Source organism: Plectropomus leopardus, chromosome 6, assembly GCF_026936395.1.
Source record: "Plectropomus leopardus strain MGB_pleo_1.0 chromosome 6, ASM2693639v1, whole genome shotgun sequence".
NCBI classification, from domain to species: domain Eukaryota; kingdom Metazoa; phylum Chordata; class Actinopteri; order Perciformes; family Serranidae; genus Plectropomus; species Plectropomus leopardus.
This window is the reverse complement of record NC_142181.1, coordinates 30,945,788-30,960,079: the sequence shown is the minus strand read 5'-3', so window position 1 is coordinate 30,960,079 and position 14,292 is coordinate 30,945,788.

Sequence of the window (14,292 nt, the reverse complement as noted above, 5' to 3'; positions counted from 1 at the left end):
TTGAGTCACATCATATTATTATAACATCATAGTAAAGAGTACAGTCTCAAATTTATTCTGAAGATGCAAACAAACTGCATCAAAGAAGAAGAGTGCTCAAAAGTTGAGCCTAACCAGCGGGGATGACTGACACACACAATATGCAGGGAATTGACAAATGTTACTAGAACTGGCATCAAACCAAACATGACCCATATAATATTTGTAGCAGTGTCTATAATGGTGACTTAGCTGCTTCAACATTATTTATTCTACCATTTGAAAATGGCCACTTGAGAGAAATCGTTCTCCTAAAAACATCCCTCTGACTACACTGTAAGTCCTTGAAGTTGTGGAAAGCTGGTATCATTCCATTCATCTGAAGGTGAAAGCCGGGCGATTATGATTACATTCATTTGGATTCCAGGGGCAAATAGCAGCAGATCTTTGAGAAGACACGTCGCTGAGCCATGCCTTCCCTGGCCTCGCTGAATTGTGGAGAGGCCTTGGATGCAACGGCTGAGTTTATCACTCCTAATGAGAGACTCTGCAGTAGGCCACACTCCATTACGTATGAGCCAGATGATAAATTACATTGCCTTCCATGACTCTCTGACCCCAAGGGATGTTTAATTAATCAGAGGCTGGACATGGCCACCATTAGTCGAAGGAACAGCGGCCGGGGCTTCTCTGGACACATTCCCACTCCCACACATCATTATTTGGCGATCTTTCCAGTTCCCTCACCTTGGCAGCCAGGTGTGAATATATAGAATCAGAGCAGCGAGAGAGCCACTTCACGACCTCATGGGGGCTGTTACCAACACTAACAGCTATTTGAATGTGAAACAACCTCGGCTCTTAATCAGGTTAAAATATGAATAATTGAGTCCCACAGATGAGCTGAGAGGAGGAGGAAACGAGGTAGAAGTGCTGCTGCACAGGTAGAGCAGCTGTTCCCAAAGTGGGATCTGGGGACCCCCAGGAGGGATCCTGGAGGGGGATCCAGGAGGTTCCTGACAAAATTAGGAGTAGTTAAACTCAAATGAAATTCAATTCACTAAAAATGGTTGCAATTAAAGCAATGTATTGGGAGGACTATTCTAATGAGGTTTTATTCTCACCACTATTATTTTTCCATTAATAATAGCCTAATTAAATAAAGTTAATTTGGTAATGAATCAACAACAGTCTTACAGCTATATGAAGTCCTGGGAAAAAAATCTAACAACAATTGTTGACCGAACATGAGTTTATTTAGGAGTCTGGGGATTGCTTGTTCTCTACAACCAACACCCCAAAACACAAAAGATTCAAAATATTCTTTGACATAAAACAGAGAAAGGCAGCGTCAATGACCAAATTAGTTGATGTTTAATCAGATAAGTTTGATCAGTTAATGACTCCTCCCATCATTTCAGCACTAAATTAATCTAAACATAGGATGAATCTCTTCCTAAACCTTTTTTTCTCAGAGCAAAGTTGTTCTACAGTCGGTGAAGACATAACCATTGAAAGTATTCACATTTTTGGGTCTTTCATTTACATTCATTTAGCTTTTTATTTGCAAGTTTAATGTGAAAAAAGTGGCCCACCCTCACCCAAAAACAGCCAGTTAGGTCGTCTGTCCAAGCACTTTATTACGACCTATATTTACATTTTTAGACATGTCCTTTTGTCATTAGGTGGCGACCTCTAGTGCCCATAATTTTGACAGGAGCGATGGAGGAAATTGTGTGATATAGTCTAAAGAGAAGCAAAGTCTGTATAGAACGGATGTCAGTTGGATGGCTAGGTCAAACAAACACAGGTGTTTCACCCAGGAGAAAAGGTGGGTCAATTCAAGGCGAGTAACATCAGTACGCTATAGGCTGTAAGTGTTTCATTTCAACATATTTACCCAGGGAAACATATATTTGACATCTGACCTCATGCTGAAAACATAAAAACCTTTGAAAGGTCTACTTACTTAGTCATATTAAGAGGATATTGAGCTGGGGAACATGTAGCAAGCAGAAATGGTGAAAGACTTTACATCCACATGGAGCCTTTGTGGCACTAATGTGAATTTATTTTCACAAAATGTGGAGAAATATGATTTTATGGTTTTCTTCTGGCTGTGCTTAAATGAATTAAAAATCAACTCTATTTCTTTGCCTGTATCTTTAACCCCTTGAAACTTGAGCAAAATTGGCTGATTTCTTTCTGTAGGAACCTGGAAGCATATACACGCTCCCCGTGAGTGCAAAACTACTATGTCTCAAAGAGTCACAATAGCCACATCGTATATATAGGAAATAGGCTCAGTTGAAAGGTACTGTAATTTTTTAAATTTGAAGTTCAGGCTGATATGAAAAGACTTTGCTGCATTACCGTAAGATAATGTCAGAAATAATTCCAGACTTGACATTCACTGTGATAGATAATAAAAGAGTCTAGAAATTATTTTCAAGCCATATTGAAATGAATGGAAACCAAGGGTACCCCTCAGGCGTAAAAAAAAAAAAATGCATTTCAAAATCACAATGGTTTGGAGAATGATTAGAAAGAAAGTATTTTAACTGTATTAAAAGGGCTATAACATGCTATACTAATGTTTTGGTCCATTACCTTCTGCTAACCACTACATTCCCTCTATAGAGGTTCTCTGACCAAGTTTTGAGCCACTGCAACAAACTTTTACACTTTGATCTGATGCTTGTGACAAAATTCCTGTGTTGTCCTAAAACTCGACTGTTATTTACTTTGGAGATGGAAAGCTCATTCAGACTTACATCTCCTTCCAAGTGAAGTTTATGGCTTCCGGGTGCTTTAAGATACTGGGTAGGTTTATGATAAAGATGTCCTTGGCTTGGGAAATGATTGTAACGACTGGAGCTTCATGACTGTCTGGCAGATCAAGGTCTTTTCTTATCAACCTTTTCATACACTTTCGGGTGTACACTGAATACACAATCCAACTTAGTGACAGAAAGAAATATTCCTTCGAATAATCGTTGAGACTTTTCTCTGCACTTTTTTTCAGTACAAATCACAACTGCACTTTCTATTACGTGTAGATTGTGATCTGCCAATCTTCAACATGGCACTAAAAATTCATCAGATTCAAACGACGTGAGTGACATGTTTTTTCCTTTTTGCTCGCAGGCCTTCAGACTATCCTGATGCTATTGTTTGAGCATGCCTGTCCCTGTTCTCCTCCCTGTACTATACATTTGTCTGTACCAAACATTGGCTTTTATTCTCATGACTCAGGGATACTCTGCTGTGATTTGACATTGATAGAGGCAATTGGCTACATGCATATTCTTTCATCCCATTTATATTGTAACTGTCAGAATTGTTGATAGTGGAGAAAAGAGCTGGGCATGAATTGGCTGCAGAATTTCACTTTGAAACGCTTGCTTATTATTGAAATTTAAATGGAAATTCTGCCGTGAAAGGTCAGAAAGACATGACTGAAATATGTGAGCTGCAGGCTGCCAATTGGTGCCGCATTTCAGATGGGGCTTCATTAAAAGCTAAGTTACTCTCAGTGAATGAGCTCATATCATCTTTGATATCAGATGACACTCACTCATCTTAGATATGACTATGCATATGACCATGTGGCTTGTATGTAAACATTGTGTGTTGTTGTTCATTGTTGCTTTTTATATATACACCTGTTTTTCACACCCCCATATACGCACAGAATAGAAATGTCCTTGTCTTTAGCTGCATGTTTACATCTTCCTGTAAACTGATCTTATTATCTGAATGACATAGAAATAGAAGACAATGTAGTGACCTCAGGTTTATTTATTTGCAGGCTGAGGTATGAGTTACAGCCTCTGTGTGGCAGTGTGTGCTCATAGTGTCCCTCTCAGACATTTCAGGCTTTAGCCAGCTCTGCATGAACAGCCCTCCTGGCTCCTCTGGTTTGTCTCATCTGTTCTCTGCATGCTGAGCATCTTCCAATCTGGCTGCGAGCAATGGAGAGACTGGCGCTCTCGGTGTCAGCTCTCCTCAGGATTGTCAGAAGTCCTCTGTCAATTCCCCCTGCCGGCTGGCCCTGCAGGCTCCAAGGAAATTAACCAGGAGGAGAGACTGGGGAAGGGGTGACACTGGCGGGAACTTTTTTTTTCTCTGTTTTTGCTGCAACAGTATCACTCTTCCACAAAAGACATCCTCCATGATCCTTGCCAGTGGTTATTTTATTTGGGGGAGAATGAGGGGCAGCTAAGGAATGCAGAAATGAAATGGACTTCACTGTGTGGCTCCCTGGCAACTGACCAACAGGTCTCTCCACTTCTTAGCTTTATTTGCTCATGCACTCTCCTCACAGTAACTCAACTTGAGCTCTCTGTGACTCATCTGCACAAATATATGAACATTCTCATCAGGCACAAAATTAACATTTTTTGCTCTCAGGCCACAACAGCTTCCAGAATGCACGAGCAATGTTTGACCTTTTGGATTAAAAATAACCTCCAAACTAGCGCTGGACGCCGGCCAAGTAGTTGTGAGGTGAATAAACCTCAGCCAGTGCCAGACTTCACCAGCATTTGCCTTGAGTTTATCTCTCACCCTGATTAATAGCAAAACAACTTCCTGAATACTACAGTAAATAGATCTGGTAAGAAATATAGATGAAAGAAAATGCAGTTCTCACATTTCTGTGGCTCAGATATTTTTATGCAGTGTGCTTTTGAATTGCAAATGTTGAATCGGCTTAAACAGCATCGAGTTTTGACATGCAGCAGTTGTTTCAAAAAACTTGTGAAATTAACACAAATGTGAAATGAAAGAGAACAGCACTCAGTAGCAGCAGCATCACTTCCAGTGAAGGCTGGATTGTTAAAGTGGCACACTATGATTCACATCATACCTGAACAGAAACCTGCTGTTTGTAATTACTTGAAAAGAAGAGGAAAGCTGTCTGCATAAAGAAAGAACCTGTATGATGTCACACTCCAAGTAAATAATAGGGCTGTCCATTTAGTATTTCCTACTGTCTAATGCCAAAGCAGGCAACGTTCCCATCAAAGACAGTTTAATGTTAATGTTTCCAGCTTTCAGATTGAATTCCCTTGTTTATACAGTGTGTGCAATATTATTCTCAGTTGCCTGTTTATTAGGTACACCTAGCTTACAATAATGCAGTTTAATACAACAGTCCTGACGGTTATAATATTTAGATTTTGTTGAAACTGTTTAAGAAGTGTTGATTAAACTGTACATTGTGGAGGATGCTGATAGTGATGCTGTTAAACGCATTATACTATTTTATGTTATATTTAGGTCCCCCAACTTGAATACATGAGCACCTCTCTGTATAATGACAAACAGTTCAACAACAGTGGCCTGTCTCCAGCTCAACCCAAACATATTGAGGAGATCATAGCTCTGTGCAGCCAAGGTTTTCCACAGCTTTTTGCACTGGGGAACTGTGATTATGACACAGTTTAGGTCTTTTCCCAAACTGTTGCTACAAAGTTCAAAGTACACTACTGTCTAAAATATACCTATAGCATTAAGACTTCCCTTAAATAAATCAGCCCAGTTGCTAGAAGAAAATGTTGGCATTGTACAGCCAAGATTGTGGCAAGAAATGTGTGCATCTCCATGTGGTTTTTGTGCCAAAACACAGCTGAGATTGTGCTGACAAAAGTGGGTATCTTTCAAAGTTGTGTCAAGACATTTCCAGCTGAGATTACAGTGAAAAAAGCCATGATCTTTTCCTGCCAATTACAGTGAGATTTTTGTGCTCAAACATGACCACAATGGCCACAGCAATGTCACAAATACAACTGAAAATTAAAACTTAAAATAGTGTAAAGTTGCAACATATCTGCTGCATATAAAATGTACAAATGTAACATATCTTCGGTTTACAGAATGGTAAAATGTCAAAATGCCCTCTGAAGATTGCATTGTTGGAGGTGTCGGTGCTTTCGAAAATGTGTTTATTTGCTTTTTGCAGTGAGAAGATCGATATTCTGAAGTCGTCCAATACCCCAGCTTTTTCATTGATTTCAGTGTCAGGCACTGATGCCATGCAGTGGCATGATAGGCTGCAAGGTGGTGTCAGTTTGTAATGCGGCCAGATGGCATCTGCTGTGGCAGTATGATACGCTGCTAGACGGCATTAGGTTGAAACACTGTCGTTAACACACAGGAATGCATATGCTGTGTGATATGAAATATAGTCTAGGTCCAGGGTAGTCCAGGGTGTGTGGTGGGGGTGCGGTAAACCGCAAAACCGCTGTAATACATTGCTCTATCACCGTAGTGACAAAAAGTCTATACCACGGCCCTAACTGTGATATCAATCCTCTCATCTAACTCATAGTAAAATCACAAACTATGTATGTTGGACTAGAAGACCATAAAAAACAGCCCCAAAACAAATGTCCAAATACTTTTGACTGTGAAGTGACAATATGATACTGCATATGTCAAAATATAGAATCACAAATGCAAGCAATTGGAGTCTTATACAAAGGAGAGGACCTGCATAAGCATAATGACTAAATGCACTGCAATTGTGTCTAAGTGTATTCTTGCCCTTTTGAAAGTATTATTAAAGCTGAACGTACATGCACTTCGAAGTGGAGCAATTTCTGTAAGACTCTCTTTCCATTTCATCATTCATGTCATCATGCTTGCTTCACACTATCCCTAACATATAAGACTCACAATCTGACAATATTACAATTTCTCCTCAAATTGCATTTGTGGAATACACTAGAAAGGTCTAACAGAGCAAATGTTGTACACCAAGGCGTAAAAAGCCATTGACATAGATTCTCTTAAAGATAATTACAGTGACAGTGTAAGATCAATGATAATAAGCCTTTTTCGCCAGACTGCAGCTTAACAAAAGCACCCGCTAATGCATTCGTACAAGACATTCTCTCACTGGAAAATAGGGGGAATTTCAATGTGCAGATAAAAGTGAATCATTGCCTGCCTGTGTTTATTCTTTATTTTCCACCGTGCCCCCCTGTGACTTTAAAATGAATTCACAATAGAAGTTTGTCCATATGCTTTTTAATGTGTGGCTCTTATTTCCAGCTGTTAAGAGCTTCTTTTGCACTTATTATAATGAAGAGGAATTTTGATAAGGAAGATAAGGAGAGATGATAGAGATGGAGGAGAAATGGGTTTGATGTTGAAGCAATGGAAAGGGCGGAGGAGTCCTCTGGGCCCTGGCTTCTTAAAAGGTGCTTGTAGCCTCCAGGGAAGATGCTTGCTCACTCCCTCTCTTCTCTGTCTCGCTCCCTACTCATCTTCATCTACATCTCCCTCCACCCCCGCAACTCAAGATCTATTGTGATTGACAAGTGCTCTGGTTCAGAAATTGTTTAAGTTACTTGATCTATGCGTAGATATCACCCCGCCATCAATCTTGCAACACACCTCACCCTCCTCCTGCTTGCTTCTTACTCCCACGTCCCATCGTGAGCCCAATCTGGGATCATGCAGAGTACCTCAGGGATCGCTGCTTTCACTGAAGTCCTTGCTGCGCGTTAAGTTATCTCAAGAGGACTTTCAGTGACTTGTGCACTGTTTGCCAGTTCAAGTGAGGGTGCTATTTCAGCTTGACTAAATAGGAAAGAAGATTTTTCCCAATGCAATGTGACTCGTCATGGTGCATTATGCTGTGCTGTAAACTGATATCGGAAGCTTAAAGAATTACTTCAAGCTTGTCCATTAGTTGTAATTTTTCCAGAAATCTGCCATAAAATGGATAATTACTGCCATCTCCCTTTAGCTAGTGCAGCAGATAACAAGCACAACACAACATTGCAGCTATGATTCAGTATAAACTGTGCCTGGAGTATGCCTAACCTATCCCAAAAGAGCATGATGATAAGATCTGTGTACAAAGCTTCAGGTCTCACACAATGTCCATGATTTTACTCAAATGAAAGGCAGCCGATTCTCTAGTCACTTTAATAATGGATCAAACACAAAATTAAAAAGCTTAACTCAAAATGAAACATCAAATCAAGAGTAGCAGCACAATTATCAACAACAGGACACTGTTTGACTTGTTCATCTGTATAACAAACGTGTATGATTTCAGAAAATAAATAGCAAGTAGCAAGTTTAGCTAGGGGCTGCATGGCTAAAAATTATGTAGGTTTATAACTTTGGTGCAGATCAGTCCAAATAACTTCAAAACTGAATCCCTGACTTTTCATCCAGTACCACCATGAGGTTGATATTTATGATTTTGAGTGAAATACATCAAAAACTAGTGGATGAATCACCATGAAAATTGGTAGACATTCAAGGTACCTAGCACACTGGTCCGTTGACTCGTCGAAAGAGAATCGTCACTCTTGCTCAACAAGGACTCATCGTACAAACCCGTTATATTTAAAATATCCCATCCATCCTGACAGAACACTCTAGCCTTTTAGTTTTTCTTCTGAAAAATTTGAGCACCCCATTCTTTGGACAGTTATCAAGGGGCAGACGTCCTTGTGTCGCTGGTGAAGAGAAAATCCAACAAAGCTGGATAGAGCAGTGACTTTGCTATTAAAATCTGTCAAAAAACCAGCCTACATTTAAAAGTATACTGTCAGAGGCGGAAACCCAAAACAGATGGTTTAGGTGTTTGAATGGGTTACTTACGTTTATAAGGGTAATATTCAAAAAAAAAAAATTAAAATATAATACAAAAATAAAATACTGTAACGGACTGACTGACATGTTTATGTTAATTGTGATGTCAGGTTCACAGTGTTAAGGCAGTTATGCTTAATTAAGGAAGGGATCAGTTAGAGAGTTCAGAGTTACCAGTTTTCTTCAGGTCAGTGAACACACCATGCCTGTAATATGAGATGCTTTGACGTTAAGCCTGTCAGTCTCTTGTTGCTGCCTATCACAGTGATTTGCATGAGAAGACTCACCTGTGATTGGCAGAAAGTTAGGAGGGTTGGTTGTTATTCTTGCTGGAGAGAGCGTGGTGTGTGTGATTTGGGGAAGACGGCGGCAAAGTTAAGAGTTGATGAGTTGTGTTACCGGAGCAGTAGACAGGCTGTTTTTGTTATTTTGGCGTTGGTTACGGCCTACAGTAACCTGTGTTCTGTGTCAGAAATAAAGAACGGAGAAACGAGAGAACGCCTGGTAGCCTCGTCAGTGTGAGTCGCTACAATACATTAAAATATAAATAATAGAAATATTACATGCTTAAAATTAGCATGTTGGCACTGTCACTATTTGCATGTGATCATGCTGCTGTTTAGCTCAAAGCATCCACTATGCCCACCTACAGCAAACTGACTGTATGATAAAGATGGACGACATGACAGCTCTCCAATAGTGAAGCCAAAAACATCTTGATTGCACCCCATGTTAGTAGATAAGACATGGGCCAAACTGAAAACTCACAGTACAAGTCAAATATGCCCAAAGACAGTTTGAATATTAGGTAGCTCTTATTACGCATTATAAGTTGTAAAACAGCTTTGTTGCACCCTTGTTTGAGGTTCCTCACAAAAAAGTACAACAAGCATGAAAGCGCACAGAAATAACCTTCATTTAGCCACAACAGCCATTTCTAATGATGTTAAACATTAAATTTAAGAATTCTTTTGGCAACGGTTGTGATATAACTATCCTATTTTTAATGGATTAAAAATAACTCCCCTCGACAAATACATTTTCAATTCAAATTACATGGCTTTTCACCCAGAGGGGCTTGACATAAAACATCACAAACAAATTTTCTGAACATGTGCTTACTACAGGCAAAGAGGATGATAGCCTTAACATGGAAAAAGATGAGCAAACTGAGTATTGCACAGTGGTTTAAGGAATTAGCTCTATGTCTACTACTAGAAAGAATTAAATACACGCTTAAGAATAAACAAGAAAATGGACTCACAGACTCATGCTTTTACTGACTGTGACCCTTAAACCGCCATGTTCAATTGTTTGTATGTCAAGGTTGTTATTGTGACCAAATGTATGCAGGGCAAGATGCGGAGGGGTCCTCAGCTTGATAGAAACAGGCACTTTTTGTGTCATATTTTTGTAAATGACTTTTTATGTTTGTAAAACCAAAATTCAATAAATATACTGTTGAAAAAGAAGTTGAAAAAATTACATGGCTTTTCACTTCAGTCTGCAGATCCTCTCTTATCGCCCACTCTGCCCAACTGTGCTTATGCTATTCAGTTTAAAGTAATTCCAAATGACCTTTTTGTGAAATAGGCTGTTAAGCTCCAACTTTGCAAGCAGAATTGCCAACACCAGCTCATTGTTCTCATCTGTAAACAAACTGTCCTCCACACAACGCACCATAATGAGCTACATATTGACCATCGCGAAATTTAAGTCAAGCAGAATTTTCTCTGAACTGATCACTGTGAAATTAACTGGTATAACCACTGCTAATACTGCGGTCTGTGACAGGCTTTCTGTCCATATACTTCATTATTTCCCCTTCTCACTGCTTTGAATGTGTACTTATGGTACTGGAAGGGATTTCATGGGGAAATAAGCCTGAGAACTCCCAAATTAGGCCAAAAACAAGCACAAAGCTCACCACTGGGAATACAGTTTAAAGAGCTGACAGTTTTGTTCTTTCTGAAATGAGACTCATCACAGCTGTTTCAATGAGAGGAATCCACACAAAGTGATGAAATTAGGGTATTCCTTGGTTTACAGAGGATCTGGTTACTTTCAAGATGGAATTCAGGAATTTGAAGAATACAGCTAGAGGTTTAATGCATCGGGGCAGGGATTTCTATTTACTGAATTTCACAATACCCATGAGCCCATTCAAGCATGGTTAATAGTCATACTTATAAAATAGCCATGAATCCATCAGTTTAAACCATTTTGTCAATGAGAAAAAAAATCTTATCAGTACAGTTGCAACTGGCCCCACAGAGTCAGGCCCGAAAAGGACAGTGCATTTGTTAATACTAATATCAATATTCCTCACAATCTTTGCGGAGCGGTGAGTGTGAATTGAGGGCTGTCTGATTGGTTTTCATTCTTAACAAGGGCTGTGGAGAGGCAATTTAATTTCTTCTCCTCCTCCCAGCCTTCTGGGAGACTATTTTTATTTTATTTTTGTGCTTTCCTCTCCAAAAAATGTCAACATGACTTTGTCAGCACTAAGCACATTCTCTGCTGTGACAGATATCACCTGACCCCAATTTATGAAAGGCACAGAAGAGACACATTCCTGTAGCACAATATGAATATATTATCATCCCAAAATGTCCTGTATTCAGCATTTGTGAATTATATTGAAGGATGTGCTGGAAATCCAAGCAGCCTTCACTTAAATAAGACAAAAGTACTCCACTCAGGTGCAAAATAACTGGGGAGCGCATGAATACTCTTAACATGCAGTTGTCCCTCAGTCTGGTCACAGAAACTGTGATGTGACTGTCAAGCTTGGATTAAATGGAAGTATCAATCAAAATGTGCATCCCAAAATAAAAATAAATTAATAAAAAAAGCTTTTATTTCCAGATGGCTGAGCTGCGAGATCCCATCTCCCGGCTGATGCTGCTGACATATCTGTATGGAGTTCCTGTCTCTCCTATTCAACACAACAGCCAGGCCCGTGTTCAAACGCAGCCTATCTTCTTGATAGTGCAATGTCATTATGGCACCGATATTAGCGATGTGAGGAAGGATCTGTGGCTTTCTCAGCTAAGCAAGGCAAACAGCAGTTATAGAGCAACATTCTTTCTCCCTCTAATGGTGTTTTCTGCCACTCAGAGAGAAGTGCCTGGGTGATGTTTACTGAATTCTGTTCTCAACAACAGCCATAAAAGCAGACAACACTGGTTGTGGACAGAAACCTTGATGAGGCAAATCTATACGTTACACAAACACCCACATGGAGACGTACACATCCAAAACATCTGCAAAGGTCTAACTGAATGTGCATGCATGTGCACATATATACACACACACACACACACACAAATAGAATTCAAAAGACATCTGCCATCATGTGACCACGAGGCATTCAGATGCTACCCTCCAATGAATATAAAGTATAAACACTCCTACAAATTCTCCACCCCTGGCCTCTATTTCATGCCATTATCTTGGCATAATAAACACATTAGCTTCTCCCTACCCAATTCCTGTTCCTAAGATGAATCTTTCCCCACTATATAAAATAATTTGCCAACATTATATGTGCTGATGAATAATTCATGAGGGTTCATGGAAAGTTTCAGCCCCATCTGAGTCCTGGAGGAGGCAGAGCTGACAGACATGCAGGTTCTACAGTTGGACCGGCTCTCAGAGAAGAAAGTGGAGGATTTACTGAAAAATTCTTCTTTTGAAAATGATATACAGTCCCTTATATTTACTCTGAAGGGTACTTTTTCACACAGGCATGAGGAAAGTTCAAATGAAGATACAGGATCATTTTATCTCTATTGAATTTTCATCATCGGTTCAAGTGAAATGATTTCTTAGCTGCTCTGTCTGGACTCTGTGTTTCCTGTATCCTACAAATATACTGCAGATTTTAGCTGTGCTAATCCTTGGGGAAAACTAAATTTTCTACTGTTGCAGTGGAAAACAGAAAAAAAAATAAATAAAAAAATAAAAAAACAGACGTTCAACTATGTAAATGACTTAAGCAGGATGTATAATGCTTTGGTGTTAGCAGGAGGGGGGTGGGATCACACCTGAAATTAGTTCTGAGAGTCAGAATTTTAGGGGTAACTGAGTTTAATTAGAAACTTTTGTTCACTGAATTACACTCACACTATTTCTGACAAGTTATACCTTTATTACATATAAACTAGGTTGTTTGTTAATTTTTTTCCCCAAAATTACCTACATGAGCATTCCTTAAAGAGTAACTAAAAAGCCCCTCAAGAGCCTGTCTTTGTTGACCTCAAGTGGTTTAACTTTTCACTTTGATGCAGTGATACACAGATTAAAGGTGCCCTATGGCGTTTTCTCTTTGACAAAAAAAGTTATGTTTACACTTAGTGCTACTCACGAACAATCACTGTGTGTATCGTTGAGATCTAAATGTGTCAAGCGCATTTCATTTTCTCATAAAATATTTTCAAAGCCGATATTTTAAGTATTAAGATCCAGCAGGGAGTTTGCGTTCATTAAATCAGAATTGCTACATGCATGTCTACGTATGTACTCAAATTACCTGCCATTCTCAGCTTTCTCACTTTGGATTTGTTTGTCTTAAAACAGATATGACATCACATTACTTATAAATTACCACAATAAAAGCAACATTTTTTTTTCACCTCAGCATTTGAGTTAAATCAAATCAAGCATAAAAATTGATTTAAAAATTGTAAGAAAAATTTGTGTTACTTTGGTGTATCCATTTGTCCAACCTCATGCTCGAGATAAACAAAATGAGGGCCCATTCAAAGAAAACAGCTCCATAGTGCTACAAATGGTCCAAAAGTCCTGAGACTCCAAGCCGATAGTTGGCTGTTGGTCAATGTTGGGCTGTCAGTGAATTGTTTTACTTTAGCCAATAAGCTCTTTGGCAAAAACATTTCTTTCAACATTGGATTCTGTTGATAATGTGCTAGCATACAGACTGTCTTCTGGTTTCCGATTTTCAATGGCGATTACAAACTACCGGCATCTGCTGGTATAGAGGGATACTTCTGTTCATGCAGTGCAGAACATGGTTGTTGGCTATTGACTGTAGTCTTTGCGGTGTGTTCATGGGCAACTTTCAGGGGGCATCCATCACTGCTAGTTCTCTGATTTTGATTTGGTGTGTCTGGGCCTTATAATACAACAGGGAACCTTTAAACTGCCAGCAAACAAAACTTTAGGAGCGAATGATTTGGACACAACCTTCTTTTGTCTGTAGTTAGAAAATGTGATAATGCATTCTGAAGTGTCCAAAGATATAGATATAAAAGGACTCAGTAGATGCAATGCATCTCGGCTATGTGTTCACCCCTGGCTCAACTATTATTTTCATATATCAGGACACCTTACTGCTGAAATTAGATATTATAATTTGCTTTCATGGTATATCTGCCTTTTATACTTAGGCCTGAGTTACTGTTTTCTAACCTTTCCCTGTACGCTCCACAGCAAGTACCAGAAATTACCAGCCTGGGTCCTTATTTATTTGCTAACATGAAAACCCTGACATTTATCTGTAAAGAGTTTTTTTTCCCTTGTAATAAACTTGATTTCAGCAGGGGTTACATATATATGTGTTTGTCCAAATGTACGTATGTATGTATGTATGTGTGTACTTACATATGTATGCATGTATCAAATCCCAGGAATGCAATACATTTCTGGGTGTTTTTTCTAATATTCTTTGTT